This window comes from Bolinopsis microptera, unplaced genomic scaffold (genome assembly GCF_026151205.1).
Source record: "Bolinopsis microptera isolate Bmic1 unplaced genomic scaffold, MBARI_Bmic_1.0 sca28, whole genome shotgun sequence".
Lineage (NCBI taxonomy): Eukaryota > Metazoa > Ctenophora > Tentaculata > Lobata > Bolinopsidae > Bolinopsis > Bolinopsis microptera.
Genome location: NW_026971800.1, coordinates 14,805 through 28,653, shown reverse-complemented (window position 1 = coordinate 28,653; position 13,849 = coordinate 14,805). Strand labels below are relative to the sequence as shown.

The following is a 13,849-nucleotide window of genomic DNA, read 5'->3' as shown; positions in this document are numbered from 1 at the left end:
CCTTCAACTGTTCTTTGCACTGACTATTTGATTGCTTAAACGAATAGGGAGCCTTCAAAAACATTAGTTTTCATAGTTTTATGATGCAAATATGATTTTTCCATTTACTTAACTGATAATACCCCCAATATCTTTTCAGGTGTGGAGGTCGGACCGAAACTGTAATCAGACACTAAACATTAACGAGGACCAATTATTTTACTCCCTTAATGATGAATAAAGATCGCTGATTGCTTTTACTAATATATAGTGTTAAAATGAAAGAGAAACTGTTGAGACGAAAGAGAAAAACGCACTCATTTATTTATAGTTTTATGTCTTAACAATGTTATTCGAAAGCTAATTTTAAAAGCTGACTCTGAATCCTTGCTAAATGATTTGGGAAGGTGTAAGGGCTAAATATGCCTGTAGACATCATTTTCAGTGGGTTTTATGAAGTTTATGATTAGGGTATATTTTGGGACTGAAATAAGCGCAAGACCTTCGACGTTTCTATTCCTCGGTCGCGCTAAATCACTCTACAGTCGATTCTTCCATTTTCACCACTTTTAGTTTCGCATTGGATAAGCACATGTTATACGCGCGCGTTACGTGTCAATCATATTTGATCCCGATTTCTTACTTTGGGTTTCAAACTTGCTTGTCGAGTTTTCGTCAATAATCAATTATCATCCATGATTCATCATTGCCACTTGTGTAATACCTTGAAATCCTATAAGTTGAATGAATAGGTTTTTAAATTGTTGACATAGCATAGAAGGACTGTTGTCAGAATGTAGAATGATACAGAGCCGCCTTCAGAAGTTAAAATTGTTGAGCCGTATTTTCTAGTGTACTGTTTCGTATGACATATGAGTCGAGGTACAAATAGAATTTTTCGCTGGATCAAAATGCTGAGATTTTAATATAAAGCAAAGCCAAGTTGAAGTATCAATAAACTATAGTTTAGATTACGCCTGATTGCTTGAGTCCTATTTAAAAATATTTTTGATATGTCATCCTAGAAGTAGAATCACAAATTTTGCATTCGTTTTAATTGTGTTTTTTTTATGCGAAGAGCATATATTGTTTTTCCTTAAGCCATAGCTGATCCAGCTATTGTAGAAGTCTACGGTCTTACTTTAGAAACACTGCGCTTCTTATTTGAATCATTAAATCTAGGCTGCATAAAATGATAGGTTTTCGAATTTTGACCTGAGCAGCCGAAACTGATATTATTATTATTGTTATCCATATAATATACTATTATCGATGTAGTTTAATAGACTATAAATTTATTATATAACCTGGTTTTATTTCCATAGAAGTGTTTTTACCAGTTACTTTAGTAAATTAACAAAATGTACGTCTCCACTCTGCAGTTCCGACTGCAATTCGAACTTTGCCGTCTAGAATCTAGTGTGAATATTATGGATATTTACAACAAATATTTTAATTATCAGGTTCATCAGCATGGGACAAGTTGCAGATCAACCGCCATATAGGTACGTACTACAAGTGTTCATTTATGACTCAGTAATACAATTAAACAACAAGTTAACTTAAGAGTTGCAATTTGATTGATATACAATATCATGCGATAGTTTATTAAAAAACTTCGAAGGCTTTTAACTTGAATAACAATATCATTTTTAAAGCAAGGTTTGTAATTGAAGGCAAGCATATCGGTCTGTACTGATGTAAAGGATTTTTGTTCTCAGTTTCTATGAAATTGTACCATGTACATATTTTTACCTCGTTCACCCTTCCAGCTCATGCATCAAGGCTGATTCTTCATCCTCACACTTACACGCCTTCAATTAGTCATCACCTGGAACTTTATCATATATAATTATAATCACGTCATCGCCCCATCATCCCTTATAGTCGAAGACGATAACATATGCATATTGTATAATTCTGCAAAATAAAACATGTTTTATTACTTATATGTTTGAACCAACTCCCTATCCCCTCCTAGATTATCAATTTTTCTCAATTTTTGCTACTTTTCAAAAGTTCAAAGAATCTTTTAATAAGCTTGAACCTCCCATAATATCTCTGGACAGTATAATGTATGTGTCCGGTGAACGAATCAATTCTCTCTCAAATTATATGTGTTCACTGTTCACTGTTAATTCACAGTTTATTTGCGAAAAGTTTCTACTATCAGCTAATTTAATTTAATTACAACTTGTTTTATTTAACCTTCCCCAGTTTGGCTATGAAATAATTGATATCACCAAATAAAATCAGCCCACGTTAAGATTCACCGTTAATAAGTACAAAAAATACATACTCACATTCCTACTCAGTGCACACTATGTATAATAACTGTTGCCAGATAAAACATTCAATGAGTTGCTTTAATTACAATTAATAAACGATGTGCAATGTATAATATTATATATAGATAGCTTATGACTACATTTTCCATGGTAAAATGGGTGGGCGACAATTAACCCTGACCCTGACCCTGACCCTGACCCTGACCCTGACCCTGACCCTGACCCTGACCCTGACCCTGACCCTGACCCTGACCCTGACCCTGACCCTGACCCTGACCCTGACCCTGACCCTGATCCTGACCCTGATCCTGATCCTGATCCTGATCCTGATCCTGACCCTGACTTTAAACTTTCCAGATAGTTACATGGCTATATATGAATATATGAAACATTTGACATGGAGTTGTAGAGTGAGTTATGTGCCTCGCCGGGCTAAAGTAGTGGATGTCCTTGCTGTACGGCAAGTTAAACAAGGAACTGAAACTACTAGGTTCCGTACAGACTCAACTCTGCACCCATGTCAACATGTTCATTATATGCAAGCCTCTTGATTTATAAGACGGATAATCTGAGCAAGTTTGGGCAAATTTCTATGTGCCAAACTTGAGATATGACTTCAAAAACATTAAAATATCTCAAATTGGCGGTTTTGGTACGATATTTGACGAAAGTCGATTATCTCAAGATCTAACTGATAGAATTTCTTTAAACTTTCCAGATAGGGGGGGAGCCAAGTAGATTTTTGTAGATATTTGGATACGTTAATTCACCACTTTTTTCGTGAATTATCCATTACAATAATCTACAAATATCTACATTTATCTACAAAAAATGTATATCTCAAATATGTGCCCAGAAATTCTACTGAATTTTTGGAGATAAATGTATAAATTTGTAGAATTTGTAGAATTTTCGTGAATTATCCATTGACAATAATCTACAAATATCTACATTTATCTACAAAAATGTAATCTCAAATATGTGCCCAGAAATTCTACTGAATTTTTGGAGATAAATGTATAAATTTGTAGAATGTCAACCACTTTTTTCGTGGATTATTCATTCTACATTAATCTACAAATATCTACAAATATCTCCTTGGCTCCCCCCCCCCCCCCAGATAGTTACATGGCTATAAGACGATTAATCTGAGCAAGTTTGGGCGAATTCATATGTGCCAAACTTGAGATATGAATTCAAACACATTAAAATATCTCAAATTGGCAGTTTTGGTACGATATTTGACGAAAGTCCATTATCTCAAGATCTTACTGATAGAATTTCTTAAAATGTTTCCAAATAGTTACATGGCTATAAGACAGACAATATGAGCAAGTTTGAGCGAATTTCTATATGCCAAATTTGAGATATAACTTCAAACACAAGAAAATATCTCTAATTGGTGCGTTCTCGCGGAACGCGGGCATATATTTTGAGATCTAACTGATAGAATTTTTTAAACTTTCCAGATAGTTACATGGTTATAAGACGATTAATCTGAGCAAGTTTGGGCGAATTTTTATGAGCCAAACTTGAGATATGACTTCAAACACATTAAAATATCTCAAATTGGCGGTTTTGGTACGATATTTGACGAAAGTCGATTATCTCAAGATCTAACTGATAGAATTTCTTTAAACTTTCCAGATAGTCACATGTCTATAAGACGGATAATCTGAGCAAGTTTGCGCGAATTTCTATGTGCCAAACGTGAGATATGACTTCAAACACAAGGAAATAATTCAAATTCTATCAGTTAGATCTTGAGAAAATCGAAAATAACCGTCAGCTTATGTAATGTAATCACAACTTGTTTAAGTTGACTATGAAAACCTTCCCCAGTTTGGCTATGATATAATTGATATCTCTAAATAAAATTGGCCTACGTTAAGATTCACCATTGAGCGAGCTACAAAAAATACACAGTACACACTCACATTCCTACCCAGTGCACTGTTGCCAGATAAAACATTCAATGACTTGCTTTAATTACAATTAATAAACGATGTGCAATGTATAGTATAGATAGCTTATGACCACATATGTTTCCATGTATATTCAGTAGTCAATGACTAGACAGTGTTATTTAAAATTACAAAGAATAAAATGGCGTCTGGACTTGGGACCAGCTCATAGTACATTTCATTAATGCCCTCTGAAAACCATTCTGCTAGCTAAAAAATGATATTTTTAGGTAAAACGTACTGAAAATTAAAATTAAGATCAAAAATTGAAAACGAACTAACAAAAAGAATGACACGTCATGCTAAAATACATATTCCGAAGTAAGATTAATCCCAGAATAATTTTTAGCAACTTTCAGACACGTTTTCAAACATAATCCAACAGCTACAGACAACTGCTGCAAGGAACTATTTCTTCCAGATGTAATGAATCGAAATTTAATAGGGTCCTTGTGCATTTTTGTCGTACCATACAGATATGGAAGCTTTCTATTCTCAGACTTGATTTTAATTCCATGAGACTTGAGGAAGTCTACATGTCTGAGAATGATTTCAGGATCTTGTTAAGGTTGATATCCTCAACATATTTATTAGTGTACTGAACTACCATGTAATTGTTACTTTTAGGTTGACTCTTCTTTGACCAAACGTATTTACATCGATACAATTAGTATAATGTAAACAAACAAAACCCCGATTTACCACGAACCCCGATTTACCGCAGATGTTTCCTTTCCCCCAAACTCCGCGGTCAATCGGGGTTTTACTGTATTTAAAAAGTTTCGATTCCGCAATAATTTCCGTTCACAAATTAGGTGGAATCATGATTCATACATATCAAATTCTGCATAGATGTATATATTGATATTGTATAACTCAATCTATAGCATATAATAAGACGGGTGTACTCATCAATTAATTTGGTTTAAACACTACTTTATTTAGCTCCTTATTATATTTGAAATCCGAATTGAATATTATTTATGAGAGTCAAATTTCTGTTGATCCCACGTTTGATTACGATGTTGTCACATTGAAACGTTGAATAATTCCTTTCCTCCTTATTTTATTTTTCATAAATATCTTATCATAAATATCTTATCAGGAGCAAAGAAAAACAGTCCTGGCTGTCCAAGAACACTAACAGGGCCGGAACACACAACCAGTGATAGCAGGAAATACAACAAGCAGTGGCGTAACAACAAAAAGAACTAGAGGGATAGAACAGGTTACCACTTCCTGCAAAGAAGAAGAATAAAAAACATTCCCCCCATCTCACGTGCAGGCAGATTAAAAATCTTACTGTTATCTATATTTTGAGACCTCATGTGGCGTGTTTTTCTGCTTTTTATACTTATAATACTAAAGATTCTGCAGTCTTAACTCTTATACTTTTCAAGTAAAAATAATTGACTTCGGTAAAATTGTAATATGCCGACTCGCTATAAAGGTTTAAAACATGAGTGATTGTTGGTTGTAAAGTGCTAAGTATTTTTCCTTCTTAAATGGCTATATAAAAAGGCTTGTTATATTAGCCGGAGTTTAGCAGCTCTGAAACAACCTTATGATAGAGCGCACAAATATAGAGCAGCTGTTATGAACAGTCAACTAATAGCCATTTAACGGCCGTGATCATGTCGTTACGATAATACATAATAGCCGTCTCAGCTTTTTTAGCCGGTTAATTAGTTTACCGGCTTACGCAGTGGGAGATTTATAATTCGCATCGTTTTGTCGTTTTAGAACCTAGAAATAGTGCTCAAAGCTGGCTTTGTGGTTAAGTTTTGTAGTTGGAAAGTGTTTTTAATGTAGAGTACTAGGAGCTCTGAGGATTTATAATTGGCATCATTTAGCCGTCTCATAACCTAGAAATAGTGCTCAGAGCTGGTTTTGTGGTTAAGTTTTGTAGTTGGAAAGTGTTTTTAATGTAGAGTACTGGGAGATCTGAGGATTTATTATTCGCATCATTTAGCCGTCTCATAACCTAGAAATAGTGCTCAGAGCTGGTTTTGTGGTTAAGTTTTGTAGTTGGAAAGTGTTTTTAATGTAGAGTACTGGGAGATCTGAGGATTTATTATTCGCATCATTTAGCCGTCTCATAACCTAGAAATAGTGCTCAGAGCTGGTTTTGTGGTTAAGTTTTGTAGTTGGAAAGTGTTTTTAATGTAGAGTACTGGGAGATCTGAGGATTTATTATTCGCATCATTTAGCCGTCTCATAACCTAGAAATAGTGCTCAGAGCTGGTTTTGTGGTTAAGTTTTGTAGTTGGAAAGTGTTTTTAATGTAGAGTACTGGGAGATCTGAGGATTTATTATTCGCATCATTTAGCCGTCTCATAACCTAGAAATAGTGCTCAGATCGCTGGTTTTGTGGTTAAGTTTTGTAGTTGGAAAGTGTTTTTAATGTAGAGTACTGGGAGCTCTGAGGATTTATTATTCGCATCATTTAGCCGTCTCATAACCTAGAAATAGTGCTCAGAGCTGGTTTTGTGGTTAAGTTTTGTAGTTGGAAAGTGTTTTTAATGTAGAGTACTGGGAGATCTGAGGATTTATTATTCGCATCATTTAGCCGTCTCATAACCTAGAAATAGTGCTCAGAGCTGGTTTTGTGGTTAAGTTTTGTAGTTGGAAAGTGTTTTTAATGTAGAGTACTGGGAGCTCTGAGGATTTATAATTGGCATCATTTAGCCGTCTCATAACCTAGAAATAGTGCTCAGAGCTGGTTTTGTGGTTAAGTTTTGTAGTTGGAAAGTGTTTTTAATGTAGAGTACTGGGAGATCTGAGGATTTATTATTCGCATCATTTAGCCGTCTCATAACCTAGAAATAGTGCTCAGAGCTGGTTTTGTGGTTAAGTTTTGTAGTTGGAAAGTGTTTTTAATGTAGAGTACTGGGAGCTCTGAGGATTTATTATTCGCATCATTTAGCCGTCTCATAACCTAGAAATAGTGCTCAGAGCTGGTTTTGTGGTTAAGTTTTGTAGTTGGAAAGTGTTTTTAATGCAGAGTACTGGGAGATCTGAGGATTTATTATTCGCATCATTTAGCCGTCTCATAACCTAGAAATAGTGCTCAGAGCTGGTTTTGTGGTTAAGTTTTGTAGTTGGAAAGTGTTTTTAATGTAGAGTACTAGGAGATCTGAGGATTTATTATTCGCATCATTTAGCCGTCTCATAACCTAGAAATAGTGCTCAGAGCTGGTTTTGTGGTTAAGTTTTGTAGTTGGAAAGTGTTTTTAATGTAGAGTACTGGGAGATCTGATGATTTATTATTCGCATCATTTAGCCGTCTCATAACCTAGAAATAGTGCTCAGAGCTGGTTTTGTGGTTAAGTTTTGTAGTTGGAAAGTGTTTTTAATGTAGAGTACTGGGAGCTCTGAGGATTTATAATTGGCATCATTTAGCCGTCTCATAACCTAGAAATAGTGCTCAGAGCTGGTTTTGTGGTTAAGTTTTGTAGTTGGAAAGTGTTTTTAATGTAGAGTACTGGGAGATCTGAGGATTTATTATTCGCATCATTTAGCCGTCTCATAACCTAGAAATAGTGCTCAGAGCTGGTTTTGTGGTTAAGTTTTGTAGTTGGAATGTGTTTTTAATGTAGAGTACTGGGAGCTCTGAGGATTTATTATTCGCATCATTTAGCCGTCTCATAACCTAGAAATAGTGCTCAGAGCTGGTTTAGTGGTTAAGTTTTGTAGTTGGAAAGTGTTTTTAATGTAGAGTACTGGGAGCTCTGAGGATTTATAATTGGCATCATTTAGCCGTCTCATAACCTAGAAATAGTGCTCAGAGCTGGTTTTGTGGTTAAGTTTTGTAGTTGGAAAGTGTTTTTAATGTAGAGTACTGGGAGATCTGAGGATTTATTATTCGCATCATTTAGCCGTCTCATAACCTAGAAATAGTGCTCAGAGCTGGTTTTGTGGTTGAGTTTTGTAGTTGGAAAGTGTTTTTAATGTAGAGTACTGGGAGATCTGAGGATTTATTATTCGCATCATTTAGCCGTCTCATAACCTAGAAATAGTGCTCAGAGCTGGTTTTGTGGTTAAGTTTTGTAGTTGGAAAGTGTTTTTAATGTAGAGTACTGGGAGATCTGAGGATTTATTATTCGCATCATTTAGCCGTCTCATAACCTAGAAATAGTGCTCAGAGCTGGTTTTGTGGTTAAGTTTTGTAGTTGGAAAGTGTTTTTAATGTAGAGTACTGGGAGATCTGAGGATTTATTATTCGCATCATTTAGCCGTCTCATAACCTAGAAATAGTGCTCAGAGCTGGTTTTGTGGTTAAGTTTTGTAGTTGGAAAGTGTTTTTAATGTAGAGTACTGGGAGATCTGAGGATTTATTATTCGCATCATTTAGCCGTCTCATAACCTAGAAATAGTGCTCAGAGCTGGTTTTGTGGTTAAGTTTTGTAGTTGGAAAGTGTTTTTAATGTAGAGTACTGGGAGATCTGAGGATTTATTATTCGCATCATTTAGCCGTCTCATAACCTAGAAATAGTGCTCAGAGCTGGTTTTGTGGTTAAGTTTTGTAGTTGGAAAGTGTTTTTAATGTAGAGTACTGGGAGCTCTGAGGATTTATAATTGGCATCATTTAGCCGTCTCATAACCTAGAAATAGTGCTCAGAGCTGGTTTTGTGGTTAAGTTTTGTAGTTGGAAAGTGTTTTTAATGTAGAGTACTGGGAGATCTGAGGATTTATTATTCGCATCATTTAGCCGTCTCATAACCTAGAAATAGTGCTCAGATCGCTGGTTTTGTGGTTAAGTTTTGTAGTTGGAAAGTGTTTTTAATGTAGAGTACTGGGAGATCTGAGGATTTATTATTCGCATCATTTAGCCGTCTCATAACCTAGAAATAGTGCTCAGAGCTGGTTTTGTGGTTAAGTTTTGTAGTTGGAAAGTGTTTTTAATGTAGAGTACTGGGAGATTTGAGGATTTATTATTCGCATCATTAAGCCGTCTCATAACCTAGAAATAGTGCTCAGAGCTGGTTTTGTGGTTAAGTTTTGTAGTTGGAAAGTGTTTTTAATGTAGAGTACTGGGAGCTCTGAGGATTTATAATTGGCATCATTTAGCCGTCTCATAACCTAGAAATAGTGCTCAGAGCTGGTTTTGTGGTTAAGTTTTGTAGTTGGAAAGTGTTTTTAATGAGAGTACTGGGAGATCTGAGGATTTATTATTCGCATCATTTAGCCGTCTCATAACCTAGAAATAGTGCTCAAAGCTGGCTTTGTGGTTAAGTTTTGTAGTTGGAAAGTGTTTTTAATGTAGAGTACTAGGAGCTCTGAGGATTTATAATTGGCATCATCTAGCCGTCTCATAACCTAGAAATAGTGCTCAGAGCTGGTTTTGTGGTTAAGTTTTGTAGTTGGAAAGTGTTTTTAATGTAGAGTACTGGGAGCTCTGAGGATTTATAATTGGCATCATTTAGCCGTCTCATAACCTAGAAATAGTGCTCAGAGCTGGTTTTGTGGTTAAGTTTTGTAGTTGGAAAGTGTTTTTAATGTAGAGTACTGGGAGATCTGAGGATTTATTATTCGCATCATTTAGCCGTCTCATAACCTAGAAATAGTGCTCAGAGCTGGTTTTGTGGTTAAGTTTTGTAGTTGGAAAGTGTTTTTAATGTAGAGTACTGGGAGATCTGAGGATTTATAATTGGCATCATTTAGCCGTCTCATAACCTAGAAATAGTGCTCAGAGCTGGTTTTGTGGTTAAGTTTTGTAGTTGGAAAGTGTTTTTAATGTAGAGTACTGGGAGATCTGAGGATTTATTATTCGCATCATTTAGCCGTCTCATAACCTAGAAATAGTGCTCAGATCGCTGGTTTTGTGGTTAAGTTTTGTAGTTGGAAAGTGTTTTAAATGTAGAGTACTGGGAGCTCTGAGGATTTATAATTGGCATCATTTAGCCGTCTCATAACCTAGAAATAGTGCACAGAGCTGCAGTTTAGTGGTTAAGTTTTGTAGTTGGAAAGTGTTTTTAATGTAGAGTACTGGGAGCTCTGAGGATTTATAATTGGCATCATTTAGCCGTCTCATAACCTAGAAATAGTGCTCAGAGCTGGTTTTGTGGTTAAGTTTTGTAGTTGGAAAGTGTTTTTAATGTAGAGTACTGGGAGATCTGAGGATTTATTATTCGCATCATTTAGCCGTCTCATAACCTAGAAATAGTGCTCAGAGCTGGTTTTGTGGTTAAGTTTTGTAGTTGGAAAGTGTTTTTAATGTAGAGTACTGGGAGCTCTGAGGATTTATTATTCGCATCATTTAGCCGTCTCATAACCTAGAAATAGTGCTCAGAGCTGGTTTTGTGGTTAAGTTTTGTAGTTGGAAAGTGTTTTTAATGTAGAGTACTGGGAGATCTGAGGATTTATTATTCGCATCATTTAGCCGTCTCATAACCTAGAAATAGTGCTCAGATCTCGCTGGTTTTGTGGTTAAGTTTTGTAGTTGGAAAGTGTTTTTAATGTAGAGAAGGTACTGGGAGCTCTGAGGATTTATTATTCGCATCATTTAGCCGTCTCATAACCTAGAAATGGTGCTCAAAGCTGGTTTAGTGGTTAAGTTTTGTAGTTGGAAAGTGTTTTTAATGTCGTGTTCGGTGTTTTATAACTCCCGACATGGCTGCACAACAGTCTCCCTTAAGAACACTTTCCACTGTTAATACAAATTATCATTTACGATCGTTGTTCTACCAATCTGCCTTAATAAATTCGTTCATGAATTCATACACTGTAAGTGTAGACTGTATTATTAGTGCCGTACATTTGATTAGCAATTTACTGGGCATGCGACTTAATTGTGCCATGATGTTGATAGTTGCCAAATTTCGGTAACAAATTAGGACTTAATTTGAGTTTACTGCACGCGCGATGAATAATTTGTGTTTATAGAGATCTGCGGCGCGTTATCAGGTTAACCAATGAAATCACGGCGTTTTTGTCACGTGACAGTCGACTGTAGAGTGATTAATTATCATCCTCTATTCCTACTGTTTTTTTTAATTTAGCAAATATACAAAAAAAAAATTATACTGTCGTAAAGATAAAATGTTTAGTCATCGGATAGATACTTCAAAATTAAGTATTAAAATAACCGAGCTAAGATATTCAATGTTAAACTCAAAAATGTTCACGCGTTTATGAAGAAATATCTAATTCTGCGCGTAATTTTTTGGTCACAACTATGGCAAATTTTTACCAATTTTGTTCATAATTTCAAAATGTTATTTAGTAGACAAATTACTTTCGGACTGAATCCTTATTGTTTATTCAAATCTAAAAGAAACAACATTTATTTGACTTCAAAATTGTTCAATCTGAATACGAGCTAATTACGACGAAGGGAGGTCACAACACTGCGCGCAGGAGTGCTTCCAGTAGCCCATTTTCTCCCCACATAACATTTCTTCATCCTCAGTGCTCAGCAAGACCTGTTTTATTTTCCATTACAGTAATTCCATGTTCCAATGAAATCTAACTCTTCAATTTTAATATCAGCGGTCGGATCCTGAAATATGGAAGTGAAACTCAGTAAATTTTTACAGTCAAGTAATACTATAACTTCTATTCGTAAAATTTTACAAGATTTGTTTCCAGTTTCGGACAAATTCACAATATTACTACATAACAACTTAGTAATGTAAGCAGTAAGGGCCCTCTCCAAATTTTAATCTGTAGAAGTGCACGTGCAAATAACGCGCAGCTTCAATGCAAAAATACGTGTGTGCTCTTGGCGCGCGCTAAAACTCTGCGCTGAAAATATTGGTTTGGTACCGAGAGTTTTAAAATTCCCGCCAATTTCAAACTACAGAAAAAGAATCCGAAATTTTGGGACAGCCTAAAACATATTCTGATTAATGCTTTTCGACTTTATTTGTCCGTAAACTGACAACTACAGCAAATCTATCTTCTCTACGATCGTAGAGAAGATAGATTTGCTGTAGTTCGTACGAACTGGGCCCGAGTTACTTGTTTTAAAATACAGCAAATCCATCTTCTCTACGAACTGGGCCCGAGTTACTTGTTTTAAAATACAGCAAATCCATCTTCTCTACGAACTGGGCCCGAGTTACTTGTTTTAAAATACAGCAAATCCATCTTCTCTACGAACTGGGCCCGAGTGACTTGTTTTAAAATACAGCAAATCCATCTTCTCTACGAACTGGGCCCGAGTTACTTGTTTTAAAATACAGCAAATCCATCTTCTCTACGAACTGGGCCCGAGTGACTTGTTTTAAAATACAGCAAATCCATCTTCTCTACGAACTGGGCCCGAGTTACTTGTTTTAAAATACAGCAAATCCATCTTCTCTACGAACTGGGCCCGAGTTACTTGTTTTAAAATACAGCAAATCCATCTTCTCTACGAACTGGGCCCGAGTTACTTGTTTTAAAATACAGCAAATCCATCTTCTCTACGAACTGGGCCCGAGTTACTTGTTTTAAAATACAGCAAATCCATCTTCTCTACGAACTGGGCCCGAGTTACTTGTTTTAAAATACAGCAAATCCATCTTCTCTACGAACTGGGCCCGAGTTACTTGTTTTAAAATACAGCAAATCCATCTTCTCTACGAACTGGGCCCGAGTTACTTGTTTTAAAATACAGCAAATCCATCTTCTCTACGAACTGGGCCCGAGTTACTTGTTTTAAAATACAGCAAATCCATCTTCTCTACGAACTGGGCCCGAGTTACTTGTTTTAAAATACAGCAAATCCATCTTCTCTACGAACTGGGCCCGAGTTACTTGTTTTAAAATACAGCAAATCCATCTTCTCTACGAACTGGGCCCGAGTTACTTGTTTTAAAATACAGCAAATCCATCTTCTCTACGAACTGGGCCCGAGTTACTTGTTTTAAAATACAGCAAATCCATCTTCTCTACGAACTGGGCCCGAGTTACTTGTTTTAAAATACAGCAAATCCATCTTCTCTACGAACTGGGCCCGAGTTACTTGTTTTAAAATACAGCAAATCCATCTTCTCTACGAACTGGGCCCGAGTTACTTGTTTTAAAATACAGCAAATCCATCTTCTCTACGAACTGGGCCCGAGTTACTTGTTTTAAAATACAGCAAATCCATCTTCTCTACGAACTGGGCCCGAGTTACTTGTTTTAAAATACAGCAAATCCATCTTCTCTACGAACTGGGCCCGAGTTACTTGTTTTAAAATACAGCAAATCCATCTTCTCTACGAACTGGGCCCGAGTTACTTGTTTTAAAATACAGCAAATCCATCTTCTCTACGAACTGGGCCCGAGTTACTTGTTTTAAAATACAGCAAATCCATCTTCTCTACGAACTGGGCCCGAGTTACTTGTTTTAAAATACAGCAAATCCATCTTCTCTACGAACTGGGCCCGAGTTACTTGTTTTAAAATACGACAAAGTTAACTGCTGAATGTTCCCGGTCAAAAATTAATTATAGTTTATATTAAAATATTGTCTATTGTCTATGTTTTACTATAATGCTGGGAGCCTTGTTGTAAATAATAGGGTACATACCATTCCTTGAAAGTCGTTATTTCGGAGTGAGCAATCATTTTGTTGACTAGCGAATCTAAATTGAAAGTCGAATATCACTCAATTTCAGTTGCAGGTCGACATCCTTAAAATTAGAG

At 36.0% G+C, this 13,849-nt stretch overlaps 1 long non-coding RNA gene across 1 annotated transcript; it reads left to right on the top strand.

Moving 5' to 3' along the window:
* Positions 1-1,364: 1,364 nt before the first annotated feature.
* On the top strand, positions 1,365-5,614 carry LOC134825711 (uncharacterized). The gene is made up of 2 exons (XR_010161593.1): positions 1,365-1,484; positions 5,337-5,614. It is a non-coding gene; the product is annotated as an uncharacterized LOC134825711 (long non-coding RNA).
* Positions 5,615-13,849: the final 8,235 nt, after the last annotated feature.